The 18,703-nt window shown below is 38.9% G+C and overlaps 1 protein-coding gene across 1 annotated transcript in view; it reads left to right on the top strand.

Moving 5' to 3' along the window:
* The first annotated feature begins 4,031 nt into the window (after positions 1–4,031).
* syt14a (synaptotagmin XIVa) overlaps positions 4,032–18,703 on the top strand; it is a 107,350-nt gene continuing 92,678 nt past the window's right edge. Inside the window, exon 1 of the mRNA XM_034159651.1 lies at positions 4,032–4,080. The gene's annotated coding sequence lies outside the window, so the exon portion shown is untranslated. The remainder of the gene's footprint in view (positions 4,081–18,703) is intronic.

Genomic DNA, 18,703 nt, shown 5'->3' with positions numbered 1-18,703 from the left:
GACACACAAGATTTTGTGAACAAGATCAAGGACCTTCAGTTGGAGGCAGATGAAACTATGGTGTCATTCGATATGACATCGTTGTTCACCTGCATCCCCACTGCTGAGGCTGTCTCAGCTGTGAGGCAGAGGCTGCTGGAGGACACGTCTCTACTTGAAAGGATCAAACTCACACCACACTACATCTGCCAACTCTTGGAGATCTGTCTTAACACCACGTATTTCCAGTTTAGGGGGAATTACTACAGGCAGATCCATGGTTGTGCAATGGGGTCTCCGGTATCCCCCATTGTGGCCAATCTGTACATGGAGCGAGTGGAGAAGAGAGCCTTGACGTTGTTTACGGTCATCTCTCCCAGTCACTGGTTCAGATATGTCGATGACACATGGGTTAAAATCAAGCAACAGGAAGTGGAGGCCTTTACAGAGCACATCAACTCGGTGGACTCCAATATCAAGTTCACATGTGAGGATGCCAGAAACAACCATTTAGCCTTCTTGGACTGTGATGTTACGATTGGAGAGAACAGGCAGCGCCAGACAGGGGTTTACAGAAAACCCACTCACACTGACCAATATCTGCTCTTTGGCTCAAACCACCCCCTTGAACACAAGCTCGGGGTGGTCAGGACTCTTCAACACAGAGCCCTACAGGAGCCCTACAGGTGCCCACAACTATAGAGGGAAGGGCTAAAGAACAGCAACATGTCCGGAAAGCCCTCATAATATGTGGGTACCCATGATGGTCCCTGGATGAAGTGCAGAGGTCCCAAAGAACAAAGAGACCAGATAGACAGGAGACGGAGACAAGAAGAAGAGTGTCTCTCCCTTATTTAGCAGTAGTAGGGGAAAAACTATAGATGATCTTCAGATGGCACAAAATCCCAGTTTACTTTAAACCTGTTAACAACTTGAGACAGAAATTAGTTCACCCTAAGGACAGGATCCCTAGTTACAAACAGAGCAATGTAGTGTATTCTATCAGATGTCAGGAAAACTGTAACGAACACTACATAGGTGAGACTAAGCAACCTTTACACAAAAGGCTATACCAGCACTGCAGAGAGGGCGCCAGTGGACCTCAGTCTGCAGTTCATCTCCACCTTAAAGACACTAACCACATGTTTGAGGACAAGGAAGTTAAAATCTTAGCCAGAGAGAAGAAATGGTGTGAGAGGGGAGTGAAGGAAGCTTTGTATGTGAAACGGTTGAAACCCAGCCTTAACCGGGGAGGGGGTCTGAGACACGCTTTGCCCCCTGTTTACAGTGGGGTACTCAGGTCAAAGCAGTTTCAGTCTTTTGTTTATGGTAAGAGTCATTCACGTCGTCAGAGAGGTGTCAGTCCCATCGTTATGGAGGGACAGCTACCCTGTCTATTAGGAGGGTGCTAACTAGATGCACAAAAGGTGCTAATTACAGCAGTGTTAGTCACTAGCCAATAGCAGGTCTGCCTCTCAGTAGGAGGGGTCTGGTTCGGTTTAAAACTCCAGCTTTGCTGGCTTGTTTGTTCTTCTCGACAATGGTCAGACAGAAGTCAGACTACCAGAGCAAGAATTTTAGCTGAGGAAGCTTCTGTGATTAGAAGCGAAATGTCCTCACGTCAAGCAACCCAGTCCAGTTGAAGATTCAAGCTTCTCTACTATGGAAACCACCTGGACAACTGAGAGGCCTTCACACAATCAGACTCCTGATGCAGCTTGACTGGCCTCACAGGGCCACTAATCATATTGGGAGTACACATACTTGTCAGCAGCTGCTGTTTAAACATTTGGAGGCCATTTGTGGGCAGTTAAAGCAGATAAACACTTTCTACTTATCAAAGGAACCCTTTAGGATTTTGAAGACAAAGTTAAAAAAAAAAATTATATTAGTGTCAAGGTTTTAAGATGTCTTCAAAATTTGCAGATAATGCAATGGAGACACGCACATCCAAAACACCTGAAGAGGCGTGTAGGATCAACAGCATATCAGAGTGGGGGGAAAAAAAAGTAACGTTTCGAAATGTTACTTTTTTTTTTTTGTTAAATAAAATTTTTTTCTGACTGGGAGCACTGTGGCTGTGCAGATCATTTGGGTTTTTTCAAAATTTACAGCAACTTTATTTTGCCTACATCTTGAAACCAAGTTGGGTTACTGTTGCGTGAAACTTAAGAAAGCACCACATAGTGTAAATATAAAGTCTTTTAATCTGACCTGCTGCGTACTTTCAGCCAGCTCATCACAGCTGCAAACTGTCATCCACATAAGATGCCCTTGTTTTGAAAGATGTCGTCCGGAAATACTTTAATTCTTTATCAGGGAAATTGCTTGTGAATAAATGGCAATGTTTTTAAAGAAGGTCCTTTGTGTTTGTGTCCTCCGGGTATATTTCTCAGATGGAGCTGGAGGACACTGGCACTTTGTCCCACCAACAAAAAGAAAAATAACTTGTATTAAAAGCTGAAAACAGTTATTTTATTAGCATCACAGCACTCCATTTATTCACCATCAGTGTTTACCAGAGGCATTCTTTGTCTCGCCAGCTTTCTGTTAACAATGAAAATAAATCCCAAATCTGGCAGGTCGAGGGCAGAGAAGATCCTTAGCTTGCCCCATCACCCTGGTCATTCCCTCCTCTCTCGGTTGGCCATCTGGTCGTCGGTTCCGTTGCTTGAGAACCAATACCGAGGAGGATGAGGAAAAGCTTCTTCCCCAGGCCATTCGTTTATTGATTTGGAAATAGGGAATTTCAGTTTTCAGTTTTTCTTTGCATATTTAACCCCCCCACAACTCATCTTGCATATTTGTACATCTGTAATAATATTTGATGTATGTGTGTGTGTATATGTTAGTTCACTTTTATTGCAACTTTTACTTTTGTGTTTATGATTTTGTGCTTTTGCTGTTGTTAGTTATTATTTTTGTCAGCGCAGGTACAAAGACACTTTTCACTGCATTTTACATATTGTATATTTGCATGTGACAAACATCTTGACTTGACATCTCTTGGCAAAAAAAAAGTTACACTGTTAACAACATATTGTCCATTGTGAGCAGCTGATAGAAAGGTGGTGCTATGACATCATTGTTTCAGAAATTCTCAATGTCACTTGCCAGATTCATATCTTCATGTGGACATTTTCAGATTTATCCACTCTTTGACCCGTTTTCAGAAACTTCTGTGTGAACAAAATGTCATAACAGTGCATCCAGAAAGTACTCACAGCACTGCAGTTTTTCTACATTTTATCTTACAACCTTATTCCAAAATGGAGTAGATTCATTTTTTTCCATCAAAATTCTACTCCCAACACCACATAATGACATGAAAGATGTTTTTATTGAAATTTTGCAAATTTATTAAAAATAAAAAACTAAGAAGTCACATTTCCATAAGTATTCACAGCCTTTGTTCAATATTTTGTTGATGCACCTTTGGCAGCAATTCCAGCCTCAAGTCTTCTTGAATATGATGTCACAAGCTTGGTGCAACTGTGGTACCTTATATGTAGACAGGTGTGTGTCTTTCCAAATCATGTACAATCAACTGAATTTACCCCAGACTCCAGTGAAGCTGTAAAAACATCTGAAGGATGATCGGTGGAAACAGGAGGCACCTGAGCTCAATTTTGAGCTTTATGGCAGACTGTGATACTTATGGACACGTGATTTCTTGTTTTTGTAAATTACAACAATAAAAAACCTTTTTTCACATTGGCATATGGGGTATTGTATGTAGAATTTTTAATAAAAAATTAATGTCATCCATTTTTGTAAAAAAGGCTGTAATGTGGAAAAGCAAAGTGCTATTAAGATGTTTCCAGATGCACCGTACGATACAAACTTTTTCAGATACACATGAACCCATCTCCGTGTGGACAGGGCCTTAATGCCTCAGTACAAAGGCGTGTTGACCTTTCTGTGTTACTCTGTGTCTCGTGTCCGTGTTGTCCTTGTGTTTTCATGACAACTTGTCTGAATGTGTAAATGTTTTCCACATTGTTTTGTGTGTCCTTCACAGCCAGGTTCATTGAAAATGCATTATGTTTGCAGGTGGCGAGCGTAACTGTGGAGTACATGAGCTGATCTGCATCCGAAAAGGTAGGGCAGATCAGGATGGTTGACCCTTTGACCTCACTCCAAACCTCCCACTATACCTTCCCCTCGTGTACATTTTTTTCATTGTTGGCATCACCAGTGTTGTCATCTGTGGCTGTTGGGGCTTTGTCCCTTCCAGACAGAAGTAGTCATTGGCTGAGAACTTGTGTTGAAGTTTCTAAGTATATAGCTGTTTAGCTTCCCTAACCACCTTCCTAAACCTGTTCTTTGACTCTTTAAACCTGACCTTGTCCCCACTGCTGAAAGCCTCCTCCTTCAGCAGCTTCATCTGTCTGAGTTTAGGACTAAACCAGTGTTTGTTGTTGTTATACCTCACCATGGTTCATGATGGTGTGCAGCAGTCCTCACAGAAGCTGATGTATGAGGTCACAGCATCAGTCTTGAACACGTCCCATGGTTTCCAAACATGCCTTTAGATCCTCTACAGCCTCACTGCTCCACTGTTTAGATGTCCTCGCTACAGGTTTGCAGAGCTTTAGTTGTGTGCTTTAGCTGCAGTTTTTGTTTTTTTTTTTTTTTTTTTTTTTGCAGGGAGTTAGGTGGCACCAAGATGGTTTATAGCAAATGTTCAGATACGATGCATTTTTAAAAACATGAAGATACGATGCATTTTTAAATATGTGCAGATATGATGCATTTAAAAGGAACTTTCTAGTGCTTAAAATGTACGTACTGTCAGGCGGGGTGGCTGCCCGGCTACCATGGCAGCTGGACCCGCAGTGCAAACTCCCAGACTAGGCTTAGGTGTAGGAGAAATCATGGTCTTTATTCCATGCTTGGTTTTGGTACACGTGTGGTCAGTCAGCGCAGCAGAGGTACAAGCAGGATTAGGCAGAGACTCAGTCATGAACAAGCAGGGGTCAGAGGTACAAGCAAACACCGACATCTGGGATGAGGCAAGACGCATTGTCGAGGAAACACAGAGCAGTAGTTCAATACACAGCAAGACAAAATCGGGACTGTAAAGGCGCTGGAAAGTGTACGAGACAACAATCTGGCAGTGAAGTGAAGGACTGTGAGGTTTAAATACAGGTGGACTAGTCAGGATGCAAGATCAGGAACAGGTGGCATTAATGAGGTGCACGCAAGGAAAGATCTAGAAGGGGGTGTGGCTAGTGAACAAAGATTATACACGGGCAAGATTATGAGGAGGTGAGTGCACAAAGTGAAGTAACAGACAAACACCTGTGAGCAGGTGCCAAGCGTGTGAGTGAAAGAAACGAGACAGGTTCAGTGAACACAACCAAATATGATAGGCTGGAGAATCATTTTGGGATTACTGGGAGTGCCCTTGCATGGTTGACGTCATACCTCTGTAACATGTTACAAAGCCTCGCAACGGGGGACCATAAAGATGTAACATGTAGCATCCATCCATCCATCTTCTACCGCTTAGTCCAATTAAGGGTCGCGGGGGGCTGGAGCCTATCCCAGCAGTCATAGAGCGTGAGGCAGGGTACACCCAGGACAGGACGCTAGTCTGTCGCAGGGCCACAAACAGACAAAAACACCAGACACACCACACTACGGACAGTTTTAAAGATTCCAATCCACCTAACCCGCATGTCTTTGGATGTGGGAGGAAACCGGAGCACCTGGAGGAAACCTACGCAAACACGGGGAGAACATGCAAACTCCACACAGAAAGGCCACGGGAATTGAACCCACAACCTTCTCGCTGTGAGGCAACAGTGCTAACCACTAAGCCACCGTGCTGCCTAACATGTAGCAAATTTACAGATATTTAGGCCTCACACGGAAGCACCAAAAGATGTAGCAAATTTACAGATATTCAGACTTCACACGGAAGCACCAAAAGATGTATCCATTTAGTTAAATTGAGATCGGCTCACACCGGAGCACCATAAGAGGGTAGTGAATAAGCAGTTAAACTCCCAAATTGAATTAGATTGGATTAAACCCCATCTGATGAGTCACCAAAATAATTAACAATTTAGGGTTTAATACTTATTATTTAATTATTACTCGGGGCACCACCTATTTATAGCATAGGTACTTTAATTTAAACATTCATTAATTTATCTGTCTCAAATGAATTAATCAATCTCTGATATGAAAGTCTGAATTCACAGTATGGTTGACAAAGGGTTTCCTTCTGAACACAAAATGAACCACAGCAGAAATATTTACAAGTAATGAACAGTTTACTGGCGTTTTCATGGACAATGATTAAATAAGTTCATTGATGGACACAATTCTTACTAACTCGTGAGACGTTGAAAGAGAGAGAGAGATAAAGCTTCAACACTTTAAGTGAATTGATCTGATTAGAATTTAATGATGAAATTTGAAGCCAATTATTTAGAAAAATATTAAACATATGAATATGTTTAAAAGGAAGGTTAATAATGAGGAGCAACTTTGTATCTGTTAACAACAAACCCTTTTTCTGGAACCTTTAACTGGGTCACTTAGCTAGTCCGTTGAAAAGGTGGTTCGGAAGGATCCATCCGCCCGTCGTGCTCACTTGAGTCAAGGGGTTAACCCAGCAGTCTCCCCAGGTGATCCCAAAGGCTTGTGTCGGCTTTACTGACAAGATGGCTGACTGTTTGAAATAGAACTGTCATCAGCTTGCAGGAACCCAGAGACGGAAGGAGTTTGTTGAAAATGGTTTCTGGTAGCTTTTAAAAAGTTTGTTGGAGCCAGATTAAAAATCATTGTGAATTTAGGAAAAAGGTTAAAACTTTAAAAGCGTTGAAAAAAACAAAATAGCCGACAGAAAAGGAGAGTCGCTTTTCTGTAAATTCGCTATAATTTGAAAAGTTCAGCTCAGACGTTCTCTTAAAAATTCAAAAGACTTGCCACACCTTAAGCGTCAGGTTAAACACTTGTTAAAATTAACAAAGAATGAATGCCACGTGGTAGTTCTAACTTAGCTTAGCAATGGGGCCTTGGCCCAAGAATAAAAATTAAACATTAACAAAGAAGAGAGAGAAGAAAAAGAAGCATTGCCGAGGAGAGAGAGAAGCCGAACACTCTGTTCTAACTTTTTAAAGGGGGACTGTTTTCACAGAAACTTCATGTGGTCACAGTGCAGACACAATTATTCAATAATTTAAACACATTAACTATTTTGACATTATCTGTTCTGAGACACTCAAATGAATACACATTTTTAATAGCCAGACACATTCTTGGATAAACCAGAATAGTTTGCCATCAACAATATGGATAAGGCAGAAAGATCACACTTTAATGCATATCAGTTATAATAACACATGTCAATAACAATGGAATTATTATTGCAAAGCATTTTGTTTGATTAAGCAACACAACATTAGACGTTTTTAGATATATGAATCAAAGAATACTGATGCAATTTTTTATTTTAAAAGAATATTTCTTAACTTAAACCTAAAGATAATAGCTGTTATCAAGACAAAGTTTATGGCCCTGTGTTGTGGAAGGGATATCATCTTGCAGTCTTGAGAGGGTTTGGCCTTGCCGTGAGGTCATAACATTTGGGTTCTCCTGGCCTGGAGAAGCTCAGATTCTGACGTGAAGCCATTATAATGTCATGTCATGTAATTCATAATGACCAAAAATTCACTGATTAAAAAGGCAAGGGCTCCCCTTTTAAGAACTTTGAATTACAGTTTTGTTTTTGTTCCCAATGTTGGCCCATGGGGGATGTATCCAAGCTTAAGATCTCCAGATGACTTAGGAACTTCTCAACTGTGAGGGAAAACACAGTCTTTGTCTGCAGTTCAAAACTCAGGTTTTGATGAGACAGCATTAATGTATTTATTTAATAAGGGCAAATTGAGGCCATGGCACTACACCTGTCTCATTGTTCTCATTGTGTTTTATATGATAACACTACCTCTAACCTTAGTAACATGAAATTTGGGATGTGCAGGGATCTGTTTTGGGCCCCCTGCTTTTCTCCCTTTATATAGCACCCCTTGGGCACATACTGCGGTGTTAGTTAGTTAGTTAGTTAGTTAAAAAACTTTATTGAGCAAGTTAAAAACATTTATATATTGCGCACATTCATCTTTGAAAATCCGTACATTGCTCAAAGGGAGTAGAATGAAGTAAAACTTATATTTTCTACCCCCTTTCACATGTTTTATTTTCGACTACGCAGACAAGACTAAATAAAAAATTTTGAGATCATATATACCTATATAAACACACACCTTGCATATACATATCAACATGTATTTACATAAATACACTACCTCTATACACAAATACCCTTGCATACACCAATACACACACTAGATTCAATGAGATTGACAATATAACACTTTTAACCCACATACATGCACCCATGGGCACCCAAACATGCATGCATGCATGCACGCACATTTACCTATATTAAATTAAACTTGATGATATAATAATTTTTTTTTTTTTTTCCCCACATACATGCACCATGGGCAACCCGCGCCCACGCCTGCATGCACGTTTCCGTGTATTCAATATGACTTAATAATATAACAATGTTATCCACATACATGCACACGTGGGCAACCCATGACCATGCATGCATGCACGTTTCCCTGTACTCAACATGACATAATAATATAACAGTTTTTTTTTTTCCCACACACATGTATCATGGGCAACTCGTGTGCATTCATATTTTCCATACATTTGACCCATTATGACCAAATAATATAACAGTTTAGATCCACAAACATGCACACCTGTATGTATACTGAGAATTATGTTATTCAGTTTCATATTTTTTTAATATTTTGAGTTTTTAAATTTCTTTTGAATTGATTGTACTGTAGTACATACTTTGATGTCCTCAGTTAGGTATTCCATAAATCCACCCCATGTCTCGTAAGGCACATTTGTTTCATTGTTGTACGAGCACACTGTTTTTTTTAAATTATATTTCCTTCTTAGATTGTAATCTCCCTCTCTTTCACTAAACAATGTTTGGAGGTTATGTGATAGTAGGTTTTGTTTCACTTTAAAAATAATTTGTAAAGTTTTCAATTTTGCAAGATCTCTAAATTTTAGTATTTTGGATTGTAAAAACAGTGTACTCGTATGATCTCTGAAGCCTACATTATGGATGATTCTTATTGCCCTTTTCTGTAACTTAAAAAGTTTGTTTACATTACTTTTATATGTATTACCCCATACCTCAATGCCATAGCTAATATATGGTAATATTAATGTGCAATAAATAATATATAAGGACTCATCTAAGAAATGTTTGGCTTTCCCCATTATGGAAATACTTCTGGCCATTTTGGATTGTATGCTAGCAATGTGAGGTTTCCAGCACATCCTGTGATCGATTATTATTCCTAAAAATCTATGTTGGTTAACCCTTTCAATAGGAACCATGTCAATTTTAAGATTTACTTTTGTTTTCATTTCTCGGTTTCCAAAGAGCATTCATTTTGTCTTTGAAATATTAAGTGACAATTTATTACTCTCAAACCAATTTTTTAATTTAATAATTTCTATTTGCATTTTGATCACAAGTTGTTCCAGGTTTTCCCCAGAACATACTATCGTTGTGTCATCAGCAAAGAGGATAAATTTCAGTTTTTCAGAGATGAATTGCAAGTCATTAATATAAATTAAAAAAAGTTTAGGTCCTAAAACGGACCCTTGTGGAACCACAATGTATCGTTTATACAAAGATTTATATTCTCCTATTTGTACATATTGTTGCCTATTGTTTAAATACGATTGGAGCCAATTTAGTGCAATACCCCTTATGCCAATTTTTCCAATTTACGTAATAATATGTTGTGGTTAATAGTATCAAACGCCTTTTTTAAGTCAATGAAGATCGCCATTGTATGTTCTGTGTGGGCCACTGAAGAGGAGGTACTGCTGGCCCACCACCACCAGATGGCGCCTGCTTGGAGTGCGGGCTCCAAGCACGAGAGGGCGTCGGAGCCGCTGGAGGTGACAGCTGTCATCAATCAACACCAGCTGTCACCCATCACCACCACTATAAAGACCGGACTGCAACTCCACCTCCTCGCCGAGAAATCGTCTACCATACAGGTAGTTTTCTCTGCTGACTTAACTTTGAGTATTAGTCTGATCTCTTTTTGCAGCCGTTTTCCTGTGGTGTGCCTTATCTGCGGAGTTGGCGTTTGGTGTGGACTGCGATGGCTTTGCCTCACACCCCACCCAGATAAGTGGTTATCTCAGGAGCTGCACGAGTGTGTGATTGGAGGTGGAGGTTCTCCCTCCTTAACTGAACACGGACTGTGGGATTACTGAGTGTGCGGACTCACACTCATCCAGAACTGTTTCTGTTTTCTGCCAACAGTACCGGGTCTGACTGCTGAAGACAGTGGCCACCTGGGGCGCAGGGCTTGGCGGCTCCGGTGTTCTTCAGGTCCGTTGGTGGCGAGGCTTGTGTGGGTTCCGGCTTCTCTCTCACCGGACGTCTCCTATCTTCGAGACTGCCACACGTCACATTTTGTTGGATTGATATAACGCATATTTGTATCTGTCTGTATCACGTTGTGCACCTTCACAACATTAAATTGTTACTTTTTGGCTATTCCATTGTCCCTTCATTAACGCCCCCTGTTGTGGGTCCGTGTCACGACACTTACCCAACATGTTTTTTATTATATTTATTTCTTCCACTAAATCAATTAAAGCTAAGTTGTTGATCTATTTTTTCTGAAACCATACTGGTTATCGTTTAATATCTTGAACTTTTCAATGTATGATCTAACCGTACTGTATATAGTTTTTCTAAAATTTTTGAGAATTGAGATAACACAGATATAGGTCTATAATTTGAGAATAGATACTTATCTCCACTTTTATTATAGGTGTATTTGGCAATCTTCATTTGACTTGGAAACTCTCCATTAATAAAAGATAAGTTATAGATATGACTTAGAAGTTTTGCAATTTCATTAATGACTTGTTTAATTATTGTAGTGTCCAACTTATTGCAATCTACTGATTTTTTTTTTTTTTTTTTTTTTTTTTTTTTTTTTTTTGCCTTCATCATTAACAGTGTTATTATTTCCATTTCGTCTGTTGCTGATAGAAAGAATGAATTTGAGTTTACTTGTTCAGTACCTATTTCTGAGGCTGAATATGGCATTTTTATTTCAGCTGCCAATTCTGGCCCTATATTGACAAAATAATGATTAAATGCATTTACTAGCTCATCGTTGTTATAGATCTTTTTATCACTGTCAATGAAATAGTCCGGCAAGGTACTATGGTTCTCCTTTTTCCTGATGACACTATTTATTACATTCCAGAGGCCTTAATATTTCCCTTGTTTTGTTCTAGTTGTGTTTTTATAATACATCTTTTTACAATTTCTTAATACACGTCAACTTATTTTTATATATTTTATATTTATTTTCTGTTTCGATTGTTCTTTCTTTAATAAATACCCTGTATAGCCATTTTTTCTTTTTACAGGCATTAATTAAACTGCTTGTCATCCATGGGTTGGTTTTAGCTTGTTGTTTGATTTGGATTGATTTCACAGGGCAACATTGATCATAGAGAGTCAAAAATTTATTCAAAAAAGTGTTATAAGCCAAATTAACCTCAGTTTCATCTAATATTACTTTCCAGTCTTGTTTTAATAGACTTTGTTTGAATATCATTATTGATTCATTTGTTTTTACTCTTATGAAATTAGTAATCTTAATATTTTTTTTTTATCTTGGCTTTCCTATAGTTATAACTTATTTTCATAGTTAAAAATACTTGTAAGTGGTCACTTATATGGTTTATTAATATGCCACTGGAAATGTCATTGTTTAATATGTTAGTGAAGATATTATCAATTAATGAACTCTGCAATGATTCTGGTTGGTTTAGTTTTTTTGGATGGAATGACAAGCTATACATAGTATCTATAAAATTTTCTGTAGGCTTATGTGTACTCATTTTTAATAAATCTGTTAAAATCCCTGCATATAAAAACATCTTTATGTTCCATTTTCGTATACAAGTTATGCATTAGTTCCTTAAACATTTCAATACTTGATCCAGGAGATCTGTAAACATACGTAATCAATATATTTTTTGTTTTCCATTATCAATTCAATTGTTATACACTCCATAATATCATCAATAGCCAATGTCATGTTGTCAATCTGTTTTGCATGTAAGTTTTCATCCACATATGCCACACCACCTCCATTTTTTTTGTTTCTGCTCTGTGCAAACATCTCATAATCTTCTAACATAAAGTTGTTTGTTTCATCATTTTTATCCAAGTTTCTGAAATTGCTAATGCATTAAACAAAGTACCCAATTGGTTTATTTTTTTATTTTATATATAGCGCCAAATCACAACAAACAGTTGCCCCAAGGCACTTTATATTGTAAGGCAAGGCCATACAATAATTACGTAAAATCCCAACGGTCAAAACGACCCCCTGTGAGCAAGCACTTGGCGACAGTGGGAAGGAAAAACTCCCTTTTAACAGGAAGAAACCTCCAGCAGAACCAGGCTCAGGGGGGCAGCTTCTGCTGGGACTGGTTGGGGCTGAGGGAGAGAACCAGGAAAAGACATGCTGGGAGGGGAGCAGAGATCATCACTAATGATTAAATGCAGAGTGGTGCATACAGAGCAAAAAGGAAGAAACACTCAGTGCATCATGGGAACCCCCAGCAGTCTAAGTCTAGCAGCATAACTAAGGGATGGTTCAGGGTCACCCGATCCAGCCCTAACTATAAGCTTTAGCAAAAAGGAAAGTTTTAAGCCTAATCTTAAAAGTAGAGAGGGTGTCTGTCTCCCTGATTCGAATTGGGAGCTGGTTCCACAGGAGAGGAGCCTGAAGCTGAAGGCTCTGCCTCCCATTCTACTCTTACAAACCCTAGGAACTACAAGTGCGTCTGAGAGCGAAGCGCTCTATTGGGGTGATATGGTACTATGAGGTCCCTAAGATAAGATGGGACCTGATTATTCAAAACCTTATAAGTAAGAAGAAGAATTTTAAATTCTATTCTAGAATTAACAGGAAGCCAATGAAGAGAGGCCAATAGGGGAGATATGCTCTGTCCTTCTAGTCCCGTTAGTACTCCAGTTAATTCAAAATGCTGCAGCTAAAGGCTTTTCAGGGAACTTTTAGGACAACCTGATAAAATGAATTACAATAGTCCAGCCTAGAGGAAATAATGCATGAATTAGTTTTTCAGCATCACTCTGAGACAAGACCTTTCTAATTTTAGAGATATTGCGTAAATGCAAAAAAGCAGTCCTACATATTTGTTTAATATGCGCTTTGAATGACATTCTGATCAAAAATGACTCCAAGATTTCTCACAGTATTACTAGAGGTCAGGGTAATGCCATCCAGAGTAAGGATCTGGTTAGACACCATGTTTCTAAGATTTGGGGGCCAAGTACAATAACTTCAGTTTATCTGAGTTTAAAAGCAGGAAATTAGAGGTCATCCATGTCTGTCTGTAAGACAATCCTGCAGTTTAGCTAATTGGTGGTGTTCCTCTGGCTTCATGGATAGATAAAGCTGGGTATCATCTGGTAACAATGAAAATTTAAGCAATGCCGTCTAATAATACTGCCTAAGGGAAGCATGTATAAAGTGAATAAAATTGGTCCTAGCACAGAACCTTGTGGAACTCCATAATTAACCTTAGTCTGTGAAGAAGATTCCCCATTTACATGAACAAATTGTAATCTGTTAGATAAATATGATTCAAACCACTGCAGCACAGTGCCTTTAATACCTATGGCATGCTCTAATCTCTGTAATAAAATTTTATGGTCAACAGTATCAAAAGTAGCACTGAGGTCTAACAGAACAAGCACAGAGATGAGTCCACTGTCTGAGGCCATAAGATCATTTGTAACCTTCACTAATGCTGTTTCTGTACTATGATGAATTCTAAAACCTGACTGAAACTCTTCAAATAGACCATTCCTCTGCGATGATCAGTTAGCTGTTTTACAACTACCCTTTCAAGACTTTTTGAGAGGAAGGTTGGAGATTGGCCTATAATTAGCTAAGATAGCTGGGTCAAGTGATGGCTTTTTAAGTAATGGTTTAATTACTGCCACCTTAAAAGCCGTGGTACATAGCCAACTAATAAAGATAGATTGATCATTTAAGATCGAAGCATTAATTAATGGTAGGGCTTTGAGCAGCCTGGTAGGAATGGGGTCTAATAGACATGTTGATGGTTTGGATGAAGACTAATGAAAATAACTCAGACAGAACAATCTGAGAGAAAGAGTCTAACCAAATACCGGCATCACTGAAAGCAGCCAAAGATAACGATACGTCTTTGGGATGGTTATGAGTAATTTTTTCTCTAATAGTTAAAATTTTATTAGCAAAGAAAGTCATGAAGTCATTACTAGTTAAAGTTAAAGGAATAATCGGCTCAATAGAGCTCTGACTCTTTGTCAGTGGCTACAGTGCTGAAAAGAAACCTGGGGTTGTTTTATTTTCTTCAATTAGTGATGAGTAGTAGAGATGTCCTAGCTTTACAGAGGGCTTTTTTATAGAGCAACAGACTCTTTTTCCAGGCTAAGTGAAGATCTTCAATTAGTGAGACGCCATTTCCTCTCCAACTTAAGGGTTATCTGCTTTAAGCTACGAGTTTGAGTTATACCATGGAGTCAGGCACTTCTGATTTAAAGCTCTCTTTTTCAGAGGAGCTACAGCATCCAAAGTTGTCTTCAATGAGGATGTAAAACTATTGACGAGATACTCTATCTCACTTACAGAGTTTAGGTAGCTACTCTGCACTGTGTTGGATATGGCATTAGAGAACTAAAGAAGGAATCATATCCTTAAACCTAGTTACAGCGCTTTCTGAAAGACTTCTAGTGTAATGAAACTATTCCCCACTGCTGGGTAGTCCATCAGAGTAAATGTAAATGTAAGAAATGATCAGACAGAAGGGAGTTTCAGGGAATACTGTTAAGTCTTCAATTTCCATACCATAAGTCAGAACAAGATCTAAGATATGATTAAAGTGGTGGGTGGACTCATTTACATTTGAGCAAAGCCAATTGAGTCTAATATAGATTAAATGCAGTGTTGAGGCTGTCATTCTCAGGATCTGTGTGGATGTTAAAATTGCCCACTATATTATCTGAGCTAAGCACTAAGTCAGACAAAAGTCTGAAAATTCACAGAGAAACTCACAGTAATGACCAGGAGGATAGAAAACAAAATAAAACTGGTTTTTGGGACTTCCAATTTGGATGGACAAGACTAAGAGTCAAGCTTTCAAATGAATTAAAGCTCTGGGTTTTTGATTAATTAATAAGCTGGAATGGAAGATTGCTGCTAATCCTCCGCCTCGGCCCGTGCTACGAGCATTCTGGCATTTAGTGTGACTTGGGGGTGTCGGTGGTTCAAGTAATCTTTATCTTTTCAAAATTTGCATGAAGGCTGCAACTATTGAAGTGGACAATTGACAACATCTCATTAGGTTTATTCTGAGTTGGTATTTGCTGGTCTTGATAATACATGCAGTCATCTTTATGTCATTATAAAAGTTTATATCCGGGTCAACTTCATCTATAACATGTTGCATTTTAGATTCACTACATTCAAAAGTTTTAAATTGCATTCTTGGTTTTGTACTTTCATTGTCCTCTATGGGCAGGGAATTGTTAATGTTTAATTTGTCATTTTGAATTGAAGGTAAAACTATCTAGATTTTTTATTATATTTCATTTTTCAATTGTATTTGTTCAGTTGATGTTCTTCTTTGATGCATAGTACCTTAGCTTCTTCTGGTGTACCTAATAGTTTTATGTAAACTCTGCAGTTAGAGGCGTTTTTGGGATTACCTTTCATTGCTATGATGATGATACTCGGTTATACATACGACAACTGCTGGTAATCTTATTTCTATAAAAACACTAAAGGATTGCCTTGCATCAGTGACAGGCTGGATGTCTAGTAACTTCCTACTTTTAAACTCTGATAAGACTGAAATGATGGTCATGGTCCAGCAAATATCAGCATCAATTTGACCAGCTAGCGCTTGATCTGGGTTGTGTGTCATACATTATGGATAAGGTGAGGAACCTTGGGGTGTTTTTGATCCTATGTTGTCTTTGGCCTCCACATCAGAAATATTACGAGGACTGCTTTCTTTCCACCTGCATATATTGTGAAGAATTGTCCCATCCTGTCTATGGTGATGCTGTGACCTTGATCCATGTGTTTGTTTCTTCCAGATTGGATTACTGTAATGTTTTACTTTCAGGTTACCGCAGTCCAGCGTTAAAGGTCTTCAGCTGGTCAGAATACTGCTGACAGACTTTTGCATAAAGCAGAAAGTTTGACCATATTACACTCTATTCTGGTATCTCTTCATTGGCTTCCTGTCTCTGTGAGCTCACAGATTTCGGTTCTGCTATTGGCTCTAAAATTGTTCATGGGCTGGCACCATCTCTGGCTGATTTAATTCCCTACCCGGCCGGTTGCATCATCGGATGCCGGACTACTCTGTGTTCCAAGGGCGAAAAAAGTCTGCGGGCAGAGCCTTTTATACATGCCCGTGTTGTGGAATGGTCTCCTGGCCTCAAGTATTAGATTTCTGTGGAGACTGTTACGTAACGACGACAGGCCTCTTTACTCAGTCCTATGGTTAGAATGTGTTGGTATTTTTTTTTGTTTTGTTTTACTTTGTTGTTCTTTTGAACTTTAATTGTACTTTGAGCTTTTAATTTTATTAATGTTCTTGAACTGTTTGTGTGAGGCACCTTGAGGCGACGCTGTCACAATTGGTGCATTATAATTGAATTGAAGTTGAAACAAGTTTAAAATGATCACATTTGTTACAGTAATCCTTCCCCCACATTTGGGTCGAGCTCAGAGTGCCGCTCTCTCAGCATTAACATTGGAGAGAAATTACTTTTAAAGCGGATCAATGCAGGGCTTTACAAAGATGGTGTCGTGAGCCACCGAAAGGCTTGGGAAGGTTTTGCATTTGGACAATCCAGTTGTACTTCTCAGCACGATGTGAACATGAGGGGCATCGGTACGGGCATGCTGGTGAGAGAGCTTGTGCACTGCCCGTGGAGCGCGTGGGAGTTTTTGTGTTTCTCTGATAGTTGAAGCATTATGACATTCATCATGGCAACCGTTTCCATGCAGGCAGATCGCAACAAAAGATGTGAGAAATGGAAGCAGTGATCAAGCACAAACAAGGATGGAAAAAACCCCCACAAAACAAGCACTTTTAGTTGATGTATGCATGAATGCACATGGCCATATGTACGTACCTGATAAGTATTCCTGTTTTCAAAAACCAACAAAGGATTCCAATCCAAAAATTTTTTGAATGCTCAGAAATGTAGTAAGTTGCTTTTGAAGTTAACTTATTAAAACTCAGCATTGTGAAAAGATCTGCCCTTGAACTCGTGTGTGTAATCTATATTATATATATATATATATATATCTATATATATATAATATATATATATTATATATTATATATATTAGATATATATATAGTGTGTATGTATATATGTTCTCGTTTTGTTTAGGTTCGTCTGTGTGTCTCTTGCTGCGTTTTTCTGCTTGGGTCTGTCTGTTTCTGTCTAGTCAGTCGTTTCGTGGTGGGCATCACACTCTGTCAGGGCCACACCTTGTTCTGGAACTTTCCATGCACCTGTTTCTAATCTGCAGCTTATCACCTGGGTGTTATTAAGCTCACTGGTTGCACTTGTCCCCATCAGATCGTTGTGCCTTGTGCCTTCACTTCCAGCTCTGTGTTCTGTGTTTCCAAGTCCTGCTACCACGTTGTTTTGACCACCTGCCTATTTGTACCGATCACGCCTTGCCTGATGTTTGGATCTGTTTGCTCATTTTGACTCTGTGCTGTGTACCGGACCCCACTGATACTTCAGTAAATGTTTTACTAACCAGAGAGAGAGTCCTGCAATTGTGTCCACTGTCCAGACATTTCCATCTGTCCAGCCTGATAGGATCTGTGTCCACCACTGAAGGCTACATCTTAATCTACATAATAAATAGTTTGGTAAAAATGTTACTTAGAAAGAGTGTGGTCGGCTCATCAAAGCTTACCGTAGCAACAGAATCATGCCAAACTGGAAAATCTGAGAGCAGAATCCACATCAGTACTTTTGTAGCAGAACCAGGAAGAATATAATATTTGTTTTAGGATATTTGAAATTGTCACTTATGGATAATTTACCTCAAAAAGGGCACCACCCATCACTGCGTGATATTATAATAAGGTTATAATATCACAGATTTTAGGGTCAGTCGATAGGAAATATTAAAATCAGTCTCAAACTTCAGGAGTAAGCTCTGTGGGTCAGATCCAACAACCTCTGTAAAACCATACAAAATCACAGACAATTCACACGTTTAAGATATTTATTTAATTCAGGCAGGAGTTAAGTAACGGACATATCACAGTAAGCAATTTAATGATGATGAAATTCAATGAGCAATGATTATGACATTCAGATAATTTGGTTTCCTAGCGGGAGTTTAGGATTTAAATTTGTCCTATTCAGCAGGAAATTTACTTTGGTATTTATTAACATGAGAGAAGATTGATTTTGTTGGATAGAGTTAAATAAAGCGACTCTCTTTTTATCTGACACCTTAGCCCGGTCTTACTTTGGAGGCGCTGTGCAGAT

Source organism: Thalassophryne amazonica, chromosome 19, assembly GCF_902500255.1.
Source record: "Thalassophryne amazonica chromosome 19, fThaAma1.1, whole genome shotgun sequence".
NCBI classification, from domain to species: domain Eukaryota; kingdom Metazoa; phylum Chordata; class Actinopteri; order Batrachoidiformes; family Batrachoididae; genus Thalassophryne; species Thalassophryne amazonica.
Note: the sequence above shows the minus strand (reverse complement) of the source record. Positions and strands in the feature narration are given on the sequence as shown.